This window comes from Phalacrocorax aristotelis, chromosome 7 (assembly GCF_949628215.1).
Source record: "Phalacrocorax aristotelis chromosome 7, bGulAri2.1, whole genome shotgun sequence".
In the NCBI taxonomy this organism is placed as follows: Eukaryota; Metazoa; Chordata; class Aves; order Suliformes; family Phalacrocoracidae; genus Phalacrocorax; species Phalacrocorax aristotelis.
In genome coordinates, this window is record NC_134282.1 from 37,554,340 (window position 1) to 37,569,892 (window position 15,553).

At 36.8% G+C, this 15,553-nt stretch overlaps 1 protein-coding gene across 8 annotated transcripts in view; it reads left to right on the top strand.

The window, feature by feature from the left end:
• Positions 1-15,553, top strand: part of OTUD7A (OTU deubiquitinase 7A) — a 149,070-nt gene that overhangs the window by 72,109 nt on the left and 61,408 nt on the right. For 4 of the 8 annotated variants that reach the window (XM_075100135.1, XM_075100139.1, XM_075100142.1 and 1 more), the window contains 2 exons: positions 860-976; positions 15,083-15,240. The gene's annotated coding sequence lies outside the window, so the exon portion shown is untranslated. Of the gene's footprint in view, positions 1-859; positions 977-4,668; positions 4,777-15,082; positions 15,241-15,553 lie in introns of those variants that run through there. The other 4 variants (XM_075100137.1, XM_075100141.1, XM_075100136.1 and 1 more) reach the window with 3 other exon arrangements.

The following is a 15,553-nucleotide window of genomic DNA, read 5'->3' on the forward strand; positions in this document are numbered from 1 at the left end:
GATCCGAGGGCTGAAGCATCTTTTCTACAAGGACAGGCTGAGAGAGTAGGGGTTGTTCAGCCTGCAGAAGAGAAGGCTGCGGGAAGGCCGCAACAGTCTCCCGGTAGACTTAAAGGGGGACTGTAGGAAGGATGGGGGCAACCTCTTTAGCAAGGCCTGTTGAGACAGGACAAGGGGTAATGGTTTTAAACTAAAGGAGGGTAGATTTAGACTGGGCATATGGAAAAAACATTTCACATTGAGGGTGGTGAAACACTGGACCAGGTTGCCCAGAGAGGTAGTAGATGCCCCATCCCTGGAAACATTCAAGGTCAGGTTGGATTGGGCTCAGAGCAACCTGATCTAGTTGAAGATGTCCCTGCTCACTGCAGGGGGGTTGGACTAGATCACTTCTAAAGGTCCCTTCCAAACGAAACCATTCCATGATTCTATAATGCACTTAAAAAAATATATGTACTGCAAGCACATATGTGAAATCGTCTTTCAAGTGAAGTAGTAGGTAAAGTGTTGGATGGAAAGGGTTTGATTTTCTGTGGAGCTAATGTGTTGAACAATATGATGAATCTCAAGAAAGAGAACTGTTAGGGGAATTTTTAAGTGGAATACCCTTTTCAGAAAGGATAGCAGTAATGACATTTTTGTACATTCATAGTTAATATTTTTTCTCTTAATTGTCTGGGTTGTGCTCGAGTAATCTTCTTAATGCAAATTATTGTATATGGTAATTTATCTGCATTGAGAGTAGTACATCCATTAGGTTGTTGAGGTCAAAAGTAAAGTTCATTTTAGCCAGTTGTCATTATTATTCAGATAGCACAGAATAAGTATAATGATTAATATACTACTTCTTTTTTTCCAGATTTCTCAGGGGACAAAATTTGGCTTATTCATACCTTCCACTGTGGCAAAAATGGATTATTTTCCTCACCAAAAACCAGCAGCGTAACACCCATCTGACACATGCCTCAAGCCTGTTGTAAGTCAGTCACATTAAAAGCTTGCTTACAGGTAGCTTTAATCAGCTGTGTATCTATTTACGGCTCAATAACAAGCTGCCTTAACAGGAGAACTAATCTTAGCAGCCTGGCTTTTCTGCAGCAGCTGTTCTTAAGTGAAAATATAGGAGGAAGTAACTTGCTGTAAAGCAGAGGTTGAGGTTGAGGTGCTTCCTGGCCACTGCATGCCAGTGTATCATACCTGTGTGTTCTGTTCCTTTCCCCACACCCCCCATTAAAAGATGACATTGCGAATCAGAAGCTATTGGGTTATGCATGGATAACATGATTGAAAAGATTATCTGCATTGTAAATGAAGACTTAGATTCCTGTTGCTATGACAATTAATTTTAGAATTCACAGTGTAGAAATAGGGGGCTAAATAAATCAAAATGTAAGAAACAGCAAGTGGTTAAGCTGGTCGTCATTGTGCTGGTTGTTGAGCTGCATGCATTTTGTGGTGCCTGTAGGCCCAAGTGTTTAATTTTTAATGCAATGGAAACTTGGTAAAAATTAATGAAACTCCATGTTACAGATATCCAATAATGGTTATTCAGACATCCTGCTTTTACATACTGAAGTAAATTTTATGCATGCAGAGTATTTGCAGAGTATATGATATATGTATTTGTGAGAGCAAACTGTGTTAAGATTAGAGTTTTGGCCAGCATACCTCCTTTAAATGAAAGAAAGATGACATTTGGAGGAATATGTTCAATATTTGGAAACAATACCTTCTTGCAGCACCTGGAAAAATTTTTAAAGGAGGAAAATGGCGGGGGGTGGGGTGGAAAAAATTCTGAACAAGGAGAAAAATCTAGCTTGTTAATACTGCTTCTGTAGAAATATTCTAGTGGAAGGGATGCATGTTACTTACCAAAACTGTGCATTTAATAAGAGGCTTCAGATGAACATTTGAAACACTAATTGTTATATTTCCAGTACCATATGGTATAGTACTTCCTACTTCTTTATCACTCACCCAGATAAAAGAATATTTGGTACTCGAATTTTATTGAAAAATGAAGGTATTTGTTTTAGGGAAATTCCAATTTTATCAATGGCATTACATTTATCTCTTGCACTGCTGCCTTCTGCCAGAATACAGCTAATACACTATGAGAGCCCTAGTGAATAAAATAAGGGAAACAAAGTAATTGCCTTACTTTCATTCTCTTTATTTGTTGTCCTGTATGAAAGCAAAAACATTATAGCAGTGGTGGTGGTTTACTGTGGAAAAAGTACTGACGAAGAGGTGTGGAGGATCCTTACCTGGAAAGGCTCTCTCTCCTGCTTGAGAGTCTGTTTCAGTTCTGGACCCCTGTTTCTGTGGACCTCTCATTTATCTATGAAATTTTCCCTGCCTGAGAATGTATTAATCGTCCTGCATGTGCATCTGACAGAACTGGTGCTGTGCTTTTTGCTAGGCTGCTATCAGTGGTGGAGTGCAAGTAAAGGACTTTGCAGTTATTTTTAGGGTTATCAGTAACCGTAGGTGTTAAAGAACATTTTATGGGGACTGAGGTATTTTAAGGTATTGAATGACTCTAGCTTTCCATAATATTTCTTCGGTGAGAGTGTGCCACAGCTCTTAAATGCAGCGTGATCTTTTAAGTTTTTCTTCTCTTTTTTTTTTTTTTGTTTTGTTTTAGCTTCCAGTAATAGGTTAGAACCTCTAAATCTTATATAAAATGCCTCAAAAGATGATTTACTGGTGTCCTTTATCAATAGATCTAGCTTCAGATAATTCAAATAAATAAGCAAGCAAATAGTAGATGTTTTTCAGTTTTCAGAAATGCTATTCATTTAATGTAGCTGCATTTTTTAAATACTTTCAGTTAGTCTCTGAACTTTGGTGTTCTTCCTAGAACTTAAAATAGTTGAACGAGTTTCTTCTCTTGGATAATAGCTCTTCTTCGATGGTTCCCATGGGGGTTTAGTGTCTTGACTGAGGATTCTTTAGGATAGCTTCCCTCATTCTCTTATTTTTTTCACTTCTGTGTCTAATGTATCAGTTCAGGGCTCATCTATACAAGATGCTGAGGAATTTTGTTGAAAGACAACTAAATGTAAGAATTTAAAGGGGACAGCTTAAATCCCTCTAAGTCTCTGTATACACTCTCCCATTCAAAATTAACGTGGCTTCCAGTGAATTTACTTTAAGTCACTTTGAAGGCAAGATGAGCCAAAACAAATTAAGGCCACGTTTTATTCCCAGATGAAGGCATTTGCAAATGAACCTAGTGGACATGGACTAACCAGTTAACCTGAATTAATTTAATTTTCCTGAGTTCCATTTTGTAGACAAAACCTTAGTAACAATGCCTGATTGGAGCTTTTTTTCCACCTTGTTCTTCACTGTTTGTTCCTATAACTCTGATATTTTATACCTGAGAAGGTAGGTGACCCGTAATTGTACTGGTCACTAAATGTTGTCTGGTTATCTTGCATGTTTTGAGAGTCCTTGTTTTATAGTTAACATATAAATACCCCACTTTGCCATAAGGTCTAGTGCATGTTACCTTTTGTTAGCTAGTTATAATTGTGGCTACTACATCTAATGCCTTTTAATTAATGACTGTAACTACACCTACTGTCAAGATCTTATGCATCCAGGAACTTTTTAAATCATTTTTATGGATTTTGCAGAACTGAGTGATTATTATTGCAAATAAGTTGTGACCACGTGTTCCTTCTGTAATGTAATTATGCAGTGCTTCTTAAAGAACTGATTTGCCATTCTGAGAGTAGAACTCAGTCAAGTGCAGCTAATTTCAATTGAGTCAGATTAAATGTGGTTTTAGACTTAGAAGCCAGCCTTCCTAGCTCAGTACAGAGGCTTTAAGGAGCATTTTGGTGAAGGGTACAATAGCATAAATGTTACAGTTTTTACGGACATGTTTCCTGAATAATATTTTGTTTCTTTCATTGGAGTTCTGTGAGCAGCATCGCCTTATGTTGTGGTTTAGCCCCAGTCAGCAACCAAGCACCAAGCAGCCGCTCGCTCACTCCCCCCTTATGGGACGGGAGGGAGAACCAGAAGAGTAAAAGTGAGGCAACTCATGGTTTGAGATAAAGACAGTTTAATAGGTAAAGCAAAAGCTGCGCGCGGGAGCAGAACAAAACAAGGAATTCATTCACTGCTTCCCATGGGCAGGCAGGTGCTCAGCCATCTCCAGGAAAGCAGGGCTCCATCACGCGTAACGGTTACCTGGGAAGACAAACGTCATCACTCCAAACATCCCCCCTTCCTTCTTCTTCCCCCAGCTTTATATACTGAGCATGACATCATATGGTATGCAATATCCCGTTGGTCAGTTTGGGTCAGCTGTCCTGGCTGTGTCCCCTCCCAGCTTCTTGTGCACCCAGCAGAGCATGGGGAGCTGAAAAAGTCCTTGACCAGTGTATGTGCTACTTAGCAACAACTAAAACATCTCCATTTTATCACCACTGTTTCCAGCAAAAATCCAAAACATAGTCTCATACTAGCCACTACGAAGAAATTTAACTCTATCCCAGCTGAAACCAGGACACCTTACTAGTACAAGACAGATTACATAATTTAGGTCCGCTTCATCTGTAATAAAAGTGTATAATATACGTTTATTTCTATGGGAGATGTTCTTCTGACTGTGAGGTTGAAAACTGGCTTTCATCTTTATATTCTTGGCAGCTAAAACTGGAAGCTATTTGAAGATAAACCTGTTTAAAACAAAACAGGTGCGAGGCTGGAAAAGTAATCTCTGATCTAACTTGAGTGGGATGAATACAAAGTGTGAAGGTAAAATACTTGAGAGATATACTGTCTTTTAATTGGCTTTAAAATTCTGTGTTATAGAAGTCTGCATAAATATCTACTTCTAACTTCAATTATTAAGTCCGTTATGATCTGTGAGGTCTGTTCCGAGAGTGTTTTGCTTAAGCAGCTTTATGCATTCTGTGAAAAAGCTGTGTTGTTTCCAGTGATTTATGGTCAAATTTGAATTTCTGGTGTGCTGGAGCATCCTGCTGGTAGGCAGCATCAGTGCTGTGCAAGTTAGGGTAATGCTAGAGAGATTTTGTAGATGATGTAGTCCTGGGAGTCTCTGGGAACAGTGAAATCACTGCAGGGGGGAGCTAGGATGTCCTGAGTGAAGAAAAGGTGTGGAATATTTCTTTGTAACCAGTTTTGGTCACCCAATCACCTGAGAGCAACTTTTGCTAGGAAACAGAGCAAGCTTCTATTTGAATGCATTTGTTGAGACACTGTGCGTCTTTCCAACTAAAGTCATCATGTCTAGGACAAAACTGTCTTGAGAACTTAATAATTTTCTGGAAAAATTTGATGTCAGAATTTGTCCAGTTGTTTGGATTTATTTATGTTTTTTTCCAGCTTTGACAAATAAAGGTGAACATTTAAATAAAGAATTTTTTTAAAAATCCCCAAGTCCTGGATCTTTCGGTATTCCAGGTGTGATTCAGATACCTACATATACACCTGAGAAGTATTACAGGTAGAAATAGGTGACTCGGGTACCTTTCTTACACATAGACGTGCATTGCGATTCTTAAAGGTCTGTATTATTTGGGATAGCCTCATGGGACTAGCAAATATGACAGAAACCCATACACTTCTGGAGCAGTAGCTGAAACTCAGAAGATACTATGTGATATCTAGAGTAGTCATTTGTGTGCCTGAACTGATTTTTACTTGGCTTATTAGACTGTGCAGTCATGTTTTACCTCTGCTTTCTCCTCTTTAACATAACTTTTCTCTGAACCTCATGTGGTGTTTTTCTTCCTTCCAATTACTGAATCATGGTAAATAAAAAAATAAAATGGAATTACAAATCTACAGCTTTCTTCATATAGCTAAAGATGCTGTTGAGTAATTTGGCAGATTTCTCCTTTTAAATTTTGATAGTTGCACAATGTCATACACAACTGTCATCAGGCTGGAATTTTAAAAAGACTTCACATTATGTAGCTTCTGCTTTGGTATTTCTCTGAAACTGAGTTCTTCCTCCTGGTTATTTTTCAGTTGATTTTAAAAACAATAAAATTATGCTTCCGGGATGAAGTACTACAGTTGCACTAATACTTGTTAAAAATCAACCAACAAACAAAAAAATTGTATGCAAAAATATACACCTTTCAAGAAAAATACATTTTCCCCCCCTTCTGTGGGAAAGGTAGTTATTGCTGAAATTTTCTGTCAGAATTCAAAATTAGTATGTTTGTTTTGACTTAACATTATCACTATGGTAGAAATTTCCAAGGATATTTTTAATAGAAGTAATAAATAAGGAAGCATTATTGATTTTTATGTAGTCACCGTACTGGTGTATCAGCCAGGTAATATCTCATCTGCAAATGACATGGCTTGTGGCAGTCTAAATACTGGATTCTTACTGACACACAAAACTCCCTTTGAATAACAGAAAACCTGTGTTAAATGTAGTTGTCAAATTGTTGGGCCATTTCAATTCAAAGGACCAACAAAAATAAGAAAATAAGCTATTATTTCTGCAAGCAGTAAAATTAATTTAATTATAAATATACAAATATATCAAGAAGATAACTAAGCAACATGAATTTATGAAGGGCCATACAGAGGTTTTTGTCCATTGCTATATAACAAATATAGATGTTAAACTGTCAAAATTTAAACCTTCAGGATTACAGAAAGAAGCAAAGAACAATGAAACAATTGTCAAATGTGAGACTAATTAAAAATAATTAGCATTTTCAGAAACATTAGGAGGTTTTCAGTTAAATTAGAACTAGCATTTCAGTAGAGATTATTCAGGTAGCTTCTGTTTAACTTATAACAGTCTCCTGAATAGAATTATTTCCTTTTAAATTGCTGAAAATTTGAAGTAGACAATTAAGAATAATTATAAAAGTCTGTTAGTAGTTGTTTGCATAATTATGCAAACTTTGGACACGCACGCACACATGCGCGTGAACACCCCCACACACCCACACCCACACCCCCACACCCACACCCCCCCACACACACACCAAAAAGCACCCCAGCCTAAAAAAGGGTTTAATTCTGTTCTGTTACAAGCAGGGATTCACTCTGAGATGTCCACAGCTAAATATACATTCAGATATAGCTACTGGCATTAGCAGCTAGGTAGGTATGTAAAGCGAAACCTGTACTGTCAGTGATAGAGGAGTGTCTTGGTGGTGTTGCAGGAGAACAGTCAGTCTTGCTGAAACATGCTACATTAAACAGCTTAAAGGTGTCTGTAGCAGACAACTTCCAAGTGTTAAGACAGTGTTATCATCCATAATTCTGCATCTCCTTCACTGGTGCATGGTCGCAAGTGGCATTTTCTGGCTGATAGCAGTTACAAGTGAGACATGAAGACCATGATTTGTATGTGTGCATCATTTTTCAGGTTTCTCAAGCCTAAATATGTTCTAATGCTCTGGTCATCCATACCAAAAAATTAAACTCTGCTGGATGCTACCAGCAATATTTCATCCTAGTGCAAAATAAAGATGAATAACAAGCCAGACTGTAGTGTGTTGGAACATGCCTGTGCAGTTTATCAAGGTGCTAACTTAAGACTGTGGACTGTTTTTTGTTGTTGCTTTTGGGTTTGTTTAGGGTTTTTTTTGTTTGTTTGTTTGTTTTACTATATTTGCATTTATGTATGGGGCATTATACTACTAGTAGATTTGCCTTCTCCTCCTTACTAATTGAAATAAAATATTCATCTTACCTTCAACTGTCATTCTCTGAGCATAGTCTAAGAGGAAAAAGAGGAATTGATTTAGGTTGTTCTTTGTGTATCTGAGAGAAACAGTACATTTCAGACCACTGAGCAAATTCTACAGTTAGCAAAAAAATACCATCTCCACTTTCTTAAATGACCATCCTGTGGTCTGTTAGCAGAACACTTCTATGCCCAGCTGTCCCCCTGTCATGCAAGAAAGCTTTTGATTTTTAAAATTTTTTTTTTGTTTTGTGGTAAATCAAACTTGTGGAAAAAGATCTAAAGATCAAGGAGACTGCCAAGTACTAAGGGAAACAAAGGAAAAATGGTTATGTCAGAAGCTGTATTGCTCCTACAAGTAAAAGGCTACAACTGTCTTTGGATAGTTGGTGTTACAGCCTGAGTTGCAAACAGCAGTTTAGCTAGGCCCCAGCTATAGATTGCAGGTAGAAATTTTGATTGAATAGCAGTGATGCCAGCTGTGGCAGAATGGGTCTAATCTCATTACTAGAGGGAAATAAAAACAAAAAAAAGCCCTCTTCAGTCCTCTGATAGGATACTTTGGACTTGTAAAATTCTTGGAGAAGTGCTAAGACAGGCGATTAAAATCAGTAGCAACTGGTCCATTGCACTGCCTGGGGCACCAAAGCAGCTTCTTATCTCTTGGGTAGGATTTCAGTATATGCTTAAAACTAAGCACATGGTTTTGTGGGTTTTTTAACTGCTACTACAATGTTTTGTATAGAAGTGTTTTAGATGGATGTTACTCAATATATGCTTAAATTTTACACCATACTGTTACAATTTTATAAAACACCAATGAAAATTTCTCATTGCACGTACTTTGCTTAGCTCTTTGGGAATTCTTCCATTTTTCTTTCATGTTTGGTATTTTGAACTAGTATTTCTGTTAGAATTTGTAGTCTAATATTTTAAGGGTTTTTCTTATCCCTGTAAAAAGTATTTATTCTTCCTTTCTTGCCAAAAATTAATAGCAGTCTAGTTGACAGTGAACAAAACAAAACACATGTTCTGGAAAACAGCATTGATTTGCCATTAAGTTCCTTTGAAAAGTAGAGAATAACCTTACCTTTATGTGAGCTGTTAACACTTTAATGTGTATGCATTTCCCATGCTTACTCCACACCAAAAAAACTAAATGCATTTTTAGCAACATGGTCATATACTAGTTGTTGTTTTGTTGTTTGGTTTGTTAGTTCATTTGTGTGGTTTTGGTTTGTTGGGTTTGTTTTGTTTTAATAAAACCACTTATCAGATGTATAATTATCATCAGCTTAGTAAAGAAGTGTGAATTCCTATAGCTAGTACTTACCTGTTTTACCAATGGAGTAAAAGTTTTGTTTGTTTCATTGGGTTTTTTGTGTTTTTTTTTTAAAGTCAAATTATATGGAGGGGAAAGGCCTGTCAACTAAGCTTAGTATGTTGTTTAGGTAATCAGGTATCTTCTTTTATTGATAAGCTGTATTATATCCTCAATATTTACATACAAAGATGAACATTTATAACTTAGTCTATATTTTAATATATGCTACACATTTGTTTATTAGAAAATCAGAAAACAGGGAGAAGACTTTTTTTCTAAAGAGACAACTTCTTCGTATGTCAATTCTTCATGTATAGTCACTTTAACCCCTGAAAAGGGGTTATAAAATACTGCTATGAATTTAAGGTTGTGTTTTGCACTGTGAATTAGTGTGAATTACTGTATAAACTCATTTTCAGGAAGAATCTCACTTTTAAACTTCTGATATCTTCTTTGCATCTGCATCTAAACCACATCTATATGTGTATGTCCTACTATAACAGTAAGCAAATTCCTACACATGCATAAATGCTTATATAATTTTCCAAGTTCAAATTATAGAGACAGGAAAAAGTTTCAATACAGATTTTTGTCACGTGGAAATTGTTTTAATATTGCAGTGAGGACCATCTTATTCCATTGCCTAGTGAGAATAACCCCTGAAAAGGGTTTCCTAGAAACTCAGCTTATTCAGTAATGGTAAAAAAGAATAATCCCACGGGATTGCAAGAAAATTGCCTAGTTTTTTAAGTCTGGTTTCCTATCACTGCAGGATTTTTTATTATACTTTACATGTACTTAAGTAGCTCTATTTTTAAAAATAATGTATTGTTTTCTTCCCAGCTTCTAAGGAAGGATTGTTCCCAGTATTTCTGTCACTGAGACACCTGTCTTTATTTTGAGACTATATTTACTTGTGGCTTGGTGTATTTATGGAGAGCAGTCTCAATCCAGTTCTCAACCTTGTTTCATTGGCTCTGCAGTCTAGGCTCTTTTAGTCACTTGTCCTAAGATAAAATGCGTAGTTCCTGATCATCTATAGCCTTTGTTTCACCTGTTGCAGTCTGAGGCGATCTCTCTGAAATATACATTATTGAACTTGCTCCTAATATTCCAGAACAGGCTTTGGTTTTTTAATGTCTTTTGTTTTTACCTTCTAGTTCCACTTTGAATACTGGGAAACATGTTTATATGTATAATTGTTTCTGATTTTTTTTCCAATTATATCTTGGATGCAGACCTGACTATATCTGTATAGAAATAAAAATATATGTATCTAAACATAGAGATAAAAGTCCCCAGCTATTCAGGGGAACATTGAAACAACGCATGATTGAAGTGTTCCCCTGAATACAAAAAGTTTACTGAATTGAGGTTGTAGTGTGTTAAATACTGTTTAAGTTAACCCAAGTAAAGGGTAGGGAGAAGTTTCATGTTGGGAATAAGGCAGCCTTCCTGTAGGCAAACCACAGTTTTCACAAGATTGTGTCTTCATTGGTGCAAAAACATCAGAAGTTCCTTTCAGCTACTCTTGGCAGAGCATTATCTATATTTCAGATTGGTCCTGTATCCTAATATTTAATCCCCTTTTACTTGGGCAACAGATGCTCTGAACTACTTTTGCATATATATGGTATTCCTTTCAGACAATCTGAAAAGCTGAGTGCCTACATTAACTACCAGTTCCCTTAAAGATTATGTTCCCCTCTTAAACAAGTCTTCACTAATGGGCTTGATTGGTTAATTGTAATTTTTCCTTTAATAGTTTTTATCTTGTATGTGAACATTTGGCAAAGTGTTATCTAATGAAGAGTGGAGCAGCTTTAGAAATATAATAACCAAATAAAAACTCTCTGGTTTACTAAAAAATTTAAGTCTTTGTGAAAATGCAAATACATTTTGCATGCAGAAAATAAGGAGAAATGGCACAGCCTGAGCTCAAAAAACTTAAATGTTTCACTAAAAAGAAATGGTCTTACTTGGTGCATTGGTTCATTTTCATGATATTGTCAAGATTGTAGAGTTATTACATTCTCCATCAAATATGGCATGTCAGAAAGAATTACTTTTGAAGTCTGGAGCTGTGTGCACAAAAAGGGTCTTTCTGCCTTCAGAACCAAAAATGCAAGCAGCATGAACATTTCAACACAAGAGTGGACTGCACTTAGCCTGTATATTGCCAAACCAGCTGAGAGGAATCAGTAATGTTAATAGGCATTTAGCCTTGTCACACTGCAGGGAAATTAAAAAATGGGGGTGGGGGGTGGGGAACTGGTTTAATGCAATTGGAGAATATCTTTCTGCTGGCTTCCTAGAGCACTGAGACTGGGTATATTATTGATAGTGCCTATTTCATCCTTTCTTTGAAAGTTATGGAAATGAAAGATCTCAGTTGCAGTTGAATCCTTTTGCCTTCCTGAGGATTTGTCCACTATGCACTGTTTTCCTTCTGTTCCTCATTTCTGTTTTGTCAGCTAATTATATTCTGTAGGCATGGGATTAATTTTAACATACTTGCTTTTGCTTCGTTAGTTATCCTTATGCATCTCTTTCAGCCTATTTGGAAAAAAAATCTTCATATTGTTTAACTGGATGAAGCTATTTGATTTTGAAGAAGTCAAATTTAGATTCAGATGAAGAATGTTTACCTCTAAGTATGGCTCAGTTTTGAGAGAGGTACTTAAAGGAGTAGAAAAGATCAGATGTAATGGAGTTTGTATTAAATGGATTTCAAGTCCTATTAACCCATCTTAACATTTAGAAGCAATCAGTATCTCTTTAAATACTTTTTCTTACAACATACAACAAATTATCCCCTTTCACTACCTCTTGTATTTGCACTGTATAAATAAAAAATTATTTGGGGAAGAAATTTGGCTAGAAAGTAAGTGAAAACTAAGGCCTTCATTGTGTTTTGAGGGTTAAGATGTTTCCATTTACATTCAGTTCAAAGTGCTGGTTTTCTATCATGTGTGACACATTTGAAAGGAAAATGGCAAGTATCTATGTGTGTCTATACTGCTAAACGCAAGAGTGATGCTTATCGACAGATGGGTGTAATATGGATGATTGCATTAGGTCTTCCCCAAGGGTGTATATTTAAAGTGTAAGTTGTGTTAATGCTGCGACTAGCCATGCAGAGCAAAGATGGTGGTGGTGGTTTTGGGGTTGAGGAGAGACTGTGTTCATCTGCCTTCTGAGTCACTGTCTCCTTCTTTACAATGTATTTTATTTTCTTGCTTAGCAGTTTTTACTACTCCATCTGGGAGTGGTGGTTTTCACAGCTAGTAGTATTTTTCTGGCAAAGTTTTTTTTTTTAAAGATTTTGTTGTTGTTGGGTTTTGGTTTTTTTTTTTATTTTCCCTGCCCTCTAAATTCTAGAGAGCTGAGAAGAAAACTCCCTCTGGGGGAAAAATAGTCCTAGTTCAAATGTATTTAAGGAGGATCCTATCAACTCTCTCCTTGCTTTCAGAACGTAGAGCATGCATAGTTCGGGCCTTTTGTAAAGGTCTTCCTTCAGGGTAAGGTAGTACAAGTAACAGCCAGACCACCTGCTACCTTATGACTACAAAATGGAGTAGAGAGGTGATGTTTGCTACATGAAAAAAAGAAAAATAGTTAGTACATGGCTAGTTATTAGTACTAACAGTTAGTAAAATACTGCTATAAGTAGGAAACCTAGTATTTGAGTTTTGGAGAGGGTTTGGGGGGTGGTTTGGTTTGGGTGTTCTGTGTTTTTGGTTTTTTTTTGTTGTTGTTGTTGTTTTTGTTTTTTTGTTTTTTTTTTTTTACTAGAGCTGTTAATATTTGTGGGTTTGGTAGCATCACAGTCAGTTTATAATGTTTCAGCGACTTCGTGAGGCCTTACCAGTATATGAGGAATGAGTTTGCACAGTAGATCAATCCTCAGTTGCACGTGTAGCAGAGATTTTAGTTGTCTCTTACAGCATTGGATGTTCTTAATTCAGCACTGTTTAAATTTGCAGTTTGCATGGAAACTGTGCAGGAGTCCAGCTTCAGTCAGCAGAGTCCTGTACATCTTATTTTTAAGTAGTCCAACACAGTGAACCAGTGTTATTTCAGGTTATTAGTGGTGGGTTTGTTCCATTTCCTTTCATTTTTAGCATTCATTAACATGTTTCATCATTGATTCTTCCATCTTTTCAGACACATCTGTCTGAATAAACACTATTAATCTATGTTGTGCTGTTAATTTAGGTCTGATGTGTAACAGGAAGAATTAAATAGCATGGATATTTTGTGCAGGTGTTCTAAGCACAGTTGCAGGGCCCAGAGCCTAGAGAATTACATAGCATAGTACACAACTATAGAGGGAGTGTTCAACTAGAGAACATTTTTCCTCACACTGCCATGCATTTGGAAGGGTCTGGATTGGGTGTGCTTCCTTGGCCTCAACACAAGGCAGGTATTTTCCATCTCTATGGCTATTTATCATTATATAATGGAACCTGGATAGTATTTCATTTTAAATTATTGTTTTTCAGTAAAAAAATGTCTGGCCTTATCTCTGGCTCTGTTGCACATGAGCTGTGTTTTTATCAGTTGTCAATGCACAGATGTTAGTAGTTTTCTACATATAGACAGAGAACTTTCTGCATTACCAGAAAGAACCTCCTTTGTAGAAAAGATCTTCATAGGCAGCTTACATAACCTTTGCTGGGATGAGTTAAGAATGAAATATATCTGTTGACATTGTTACTGTATGGGTTCTGATGATCATGCAATCAAGAGGCAATTCTGAGGTGACGGGCAATGTCATAAATGTAGAAAGAGATCAGTCTTATTTTCTGCTGTTAAAAGGATATCTTTTCAACACTACTGTTGAAAATACTGAAATAACGCTGATACTGAGACAACTCATGAATTGACTTCTTCAGACTGATATGCACTTCAGTCTTCCAAATTTATGAGCGGTCTCACCCCCACACATAGTGACTGTACTTGATTGCCCAGCTGGTGCATTTTAATTTAGCAGTCATTATACTACTGAGTCACTTTTGATTGTTATCTGAAACTCACTAATGCTTTGTATCATTCACCTGCAGCAGGTTATTTTAGCTTGATCCATATGTTTCCAGCCTGCTGGTTAAGATCTATTTCATTCTTTGTCCTAATCACTAAAGAAATTTATTGTATTGAATTTCTTGTGATTTTTTTTTTGTATGGATTATAGTGCTGTTTAGTCCAGTGGATCTGTGTATGAGTATATTTTTTTAAAAACAAAAGTAGCGTTTTTGTCCTGTATTTGGATTGAAACAGGTTCAGTTGCTACAAAGCCTAGATGCCAAATTTGGCCATAATCCACAAGGTAGTTCTCTTCCTCAAGTGTCTGCATTCCTTTTTTAACTAGCCTCCTCAATATTTCCAGCTTTTCTGTTACTATATCTTCATTGTATTATATTCTATTCTAGGAGCATTTCCTTTGCCCAGTGGTGATCCAGAGGTGCAGTTTGTGGTCCTTCACTGGACTTGCTCCAGTATGTCCATGTCTGTCTTGTGTTGGGGAGCCAGAAACGGACATAACACTCCAGATGAGTCTCACCAGGGCTGAATAGCGGGGAAAGAATCACCTCCCCTGATATCCTAAGGTGGCCCAAACATAGTGATACAGTTGTATAAATAGTATAAAAGCATAAATGTAGAAGTGGTATAAAACATAGAACTGTACAGTGGAGGCACCAGAAGACTGTGAAGTGGGTAGTATTAGCAACAGCGTAATCTGCTTTGATACTGAAAAACATGTAACTGTGTAACCAATATCCCAGACACTTTCAATTTGCTGGAGTAAATTGGGTTTTGCAGGCAGTCCTCACGGAGGAGGCTTTGAAGGACCACACCCTCCTGGGGCAGAAGGTAAATGATGTTTGTATTCTACCTGGGATATGTACTTGAAGAAAGAGGCAATTTCTAAGAAAGCAAAGGCATTCCATTTTTAAGGTTAAATATAACTAGGTAATTGCAGATGGAGTAGGACAAGACTGTATTTCATTTGGAGAATGGTGAAATCAACTGGTTTCCAATTTGTTTTGCAGTTTATTTCTCGGTAGCTGTGGTACAAGCAAGAACCAACCAATATTGTCTACTACCAGTAGGAAATCTCCATGCTAGTCCTTAATCTTGGCATGAGAGTAAAGTTGCAACTGAACCTGTGAGGAGGAGTTAACAGGAAAAATCTAATTCATGCTCAAAGGTAAACTTTGACCAATGATGAATAATAGGCATGAAAGTAATGTATATGCTTTTTTTTATGTTGTGTACCATTAACTTTATCCTATTTTCTTTGCTTTGCACTATTTCTGCCTCAGTGCAGGCAGGATAGAAGTACGGAGATACCTTTAGCATAACTGTGTTTGAATGCCAGCTGTCTTAATAGCTTGTCTAGCACCAACTGCTCTTGAAGTGCCTGCTTTGATTTTTATTTGATACTTCTAGAGACCATTGCCTAGAAGGATGGGTTTCACTTTTTTAGGAACAAAAGAGTAGGCTCATACCAGAGTTCTAGC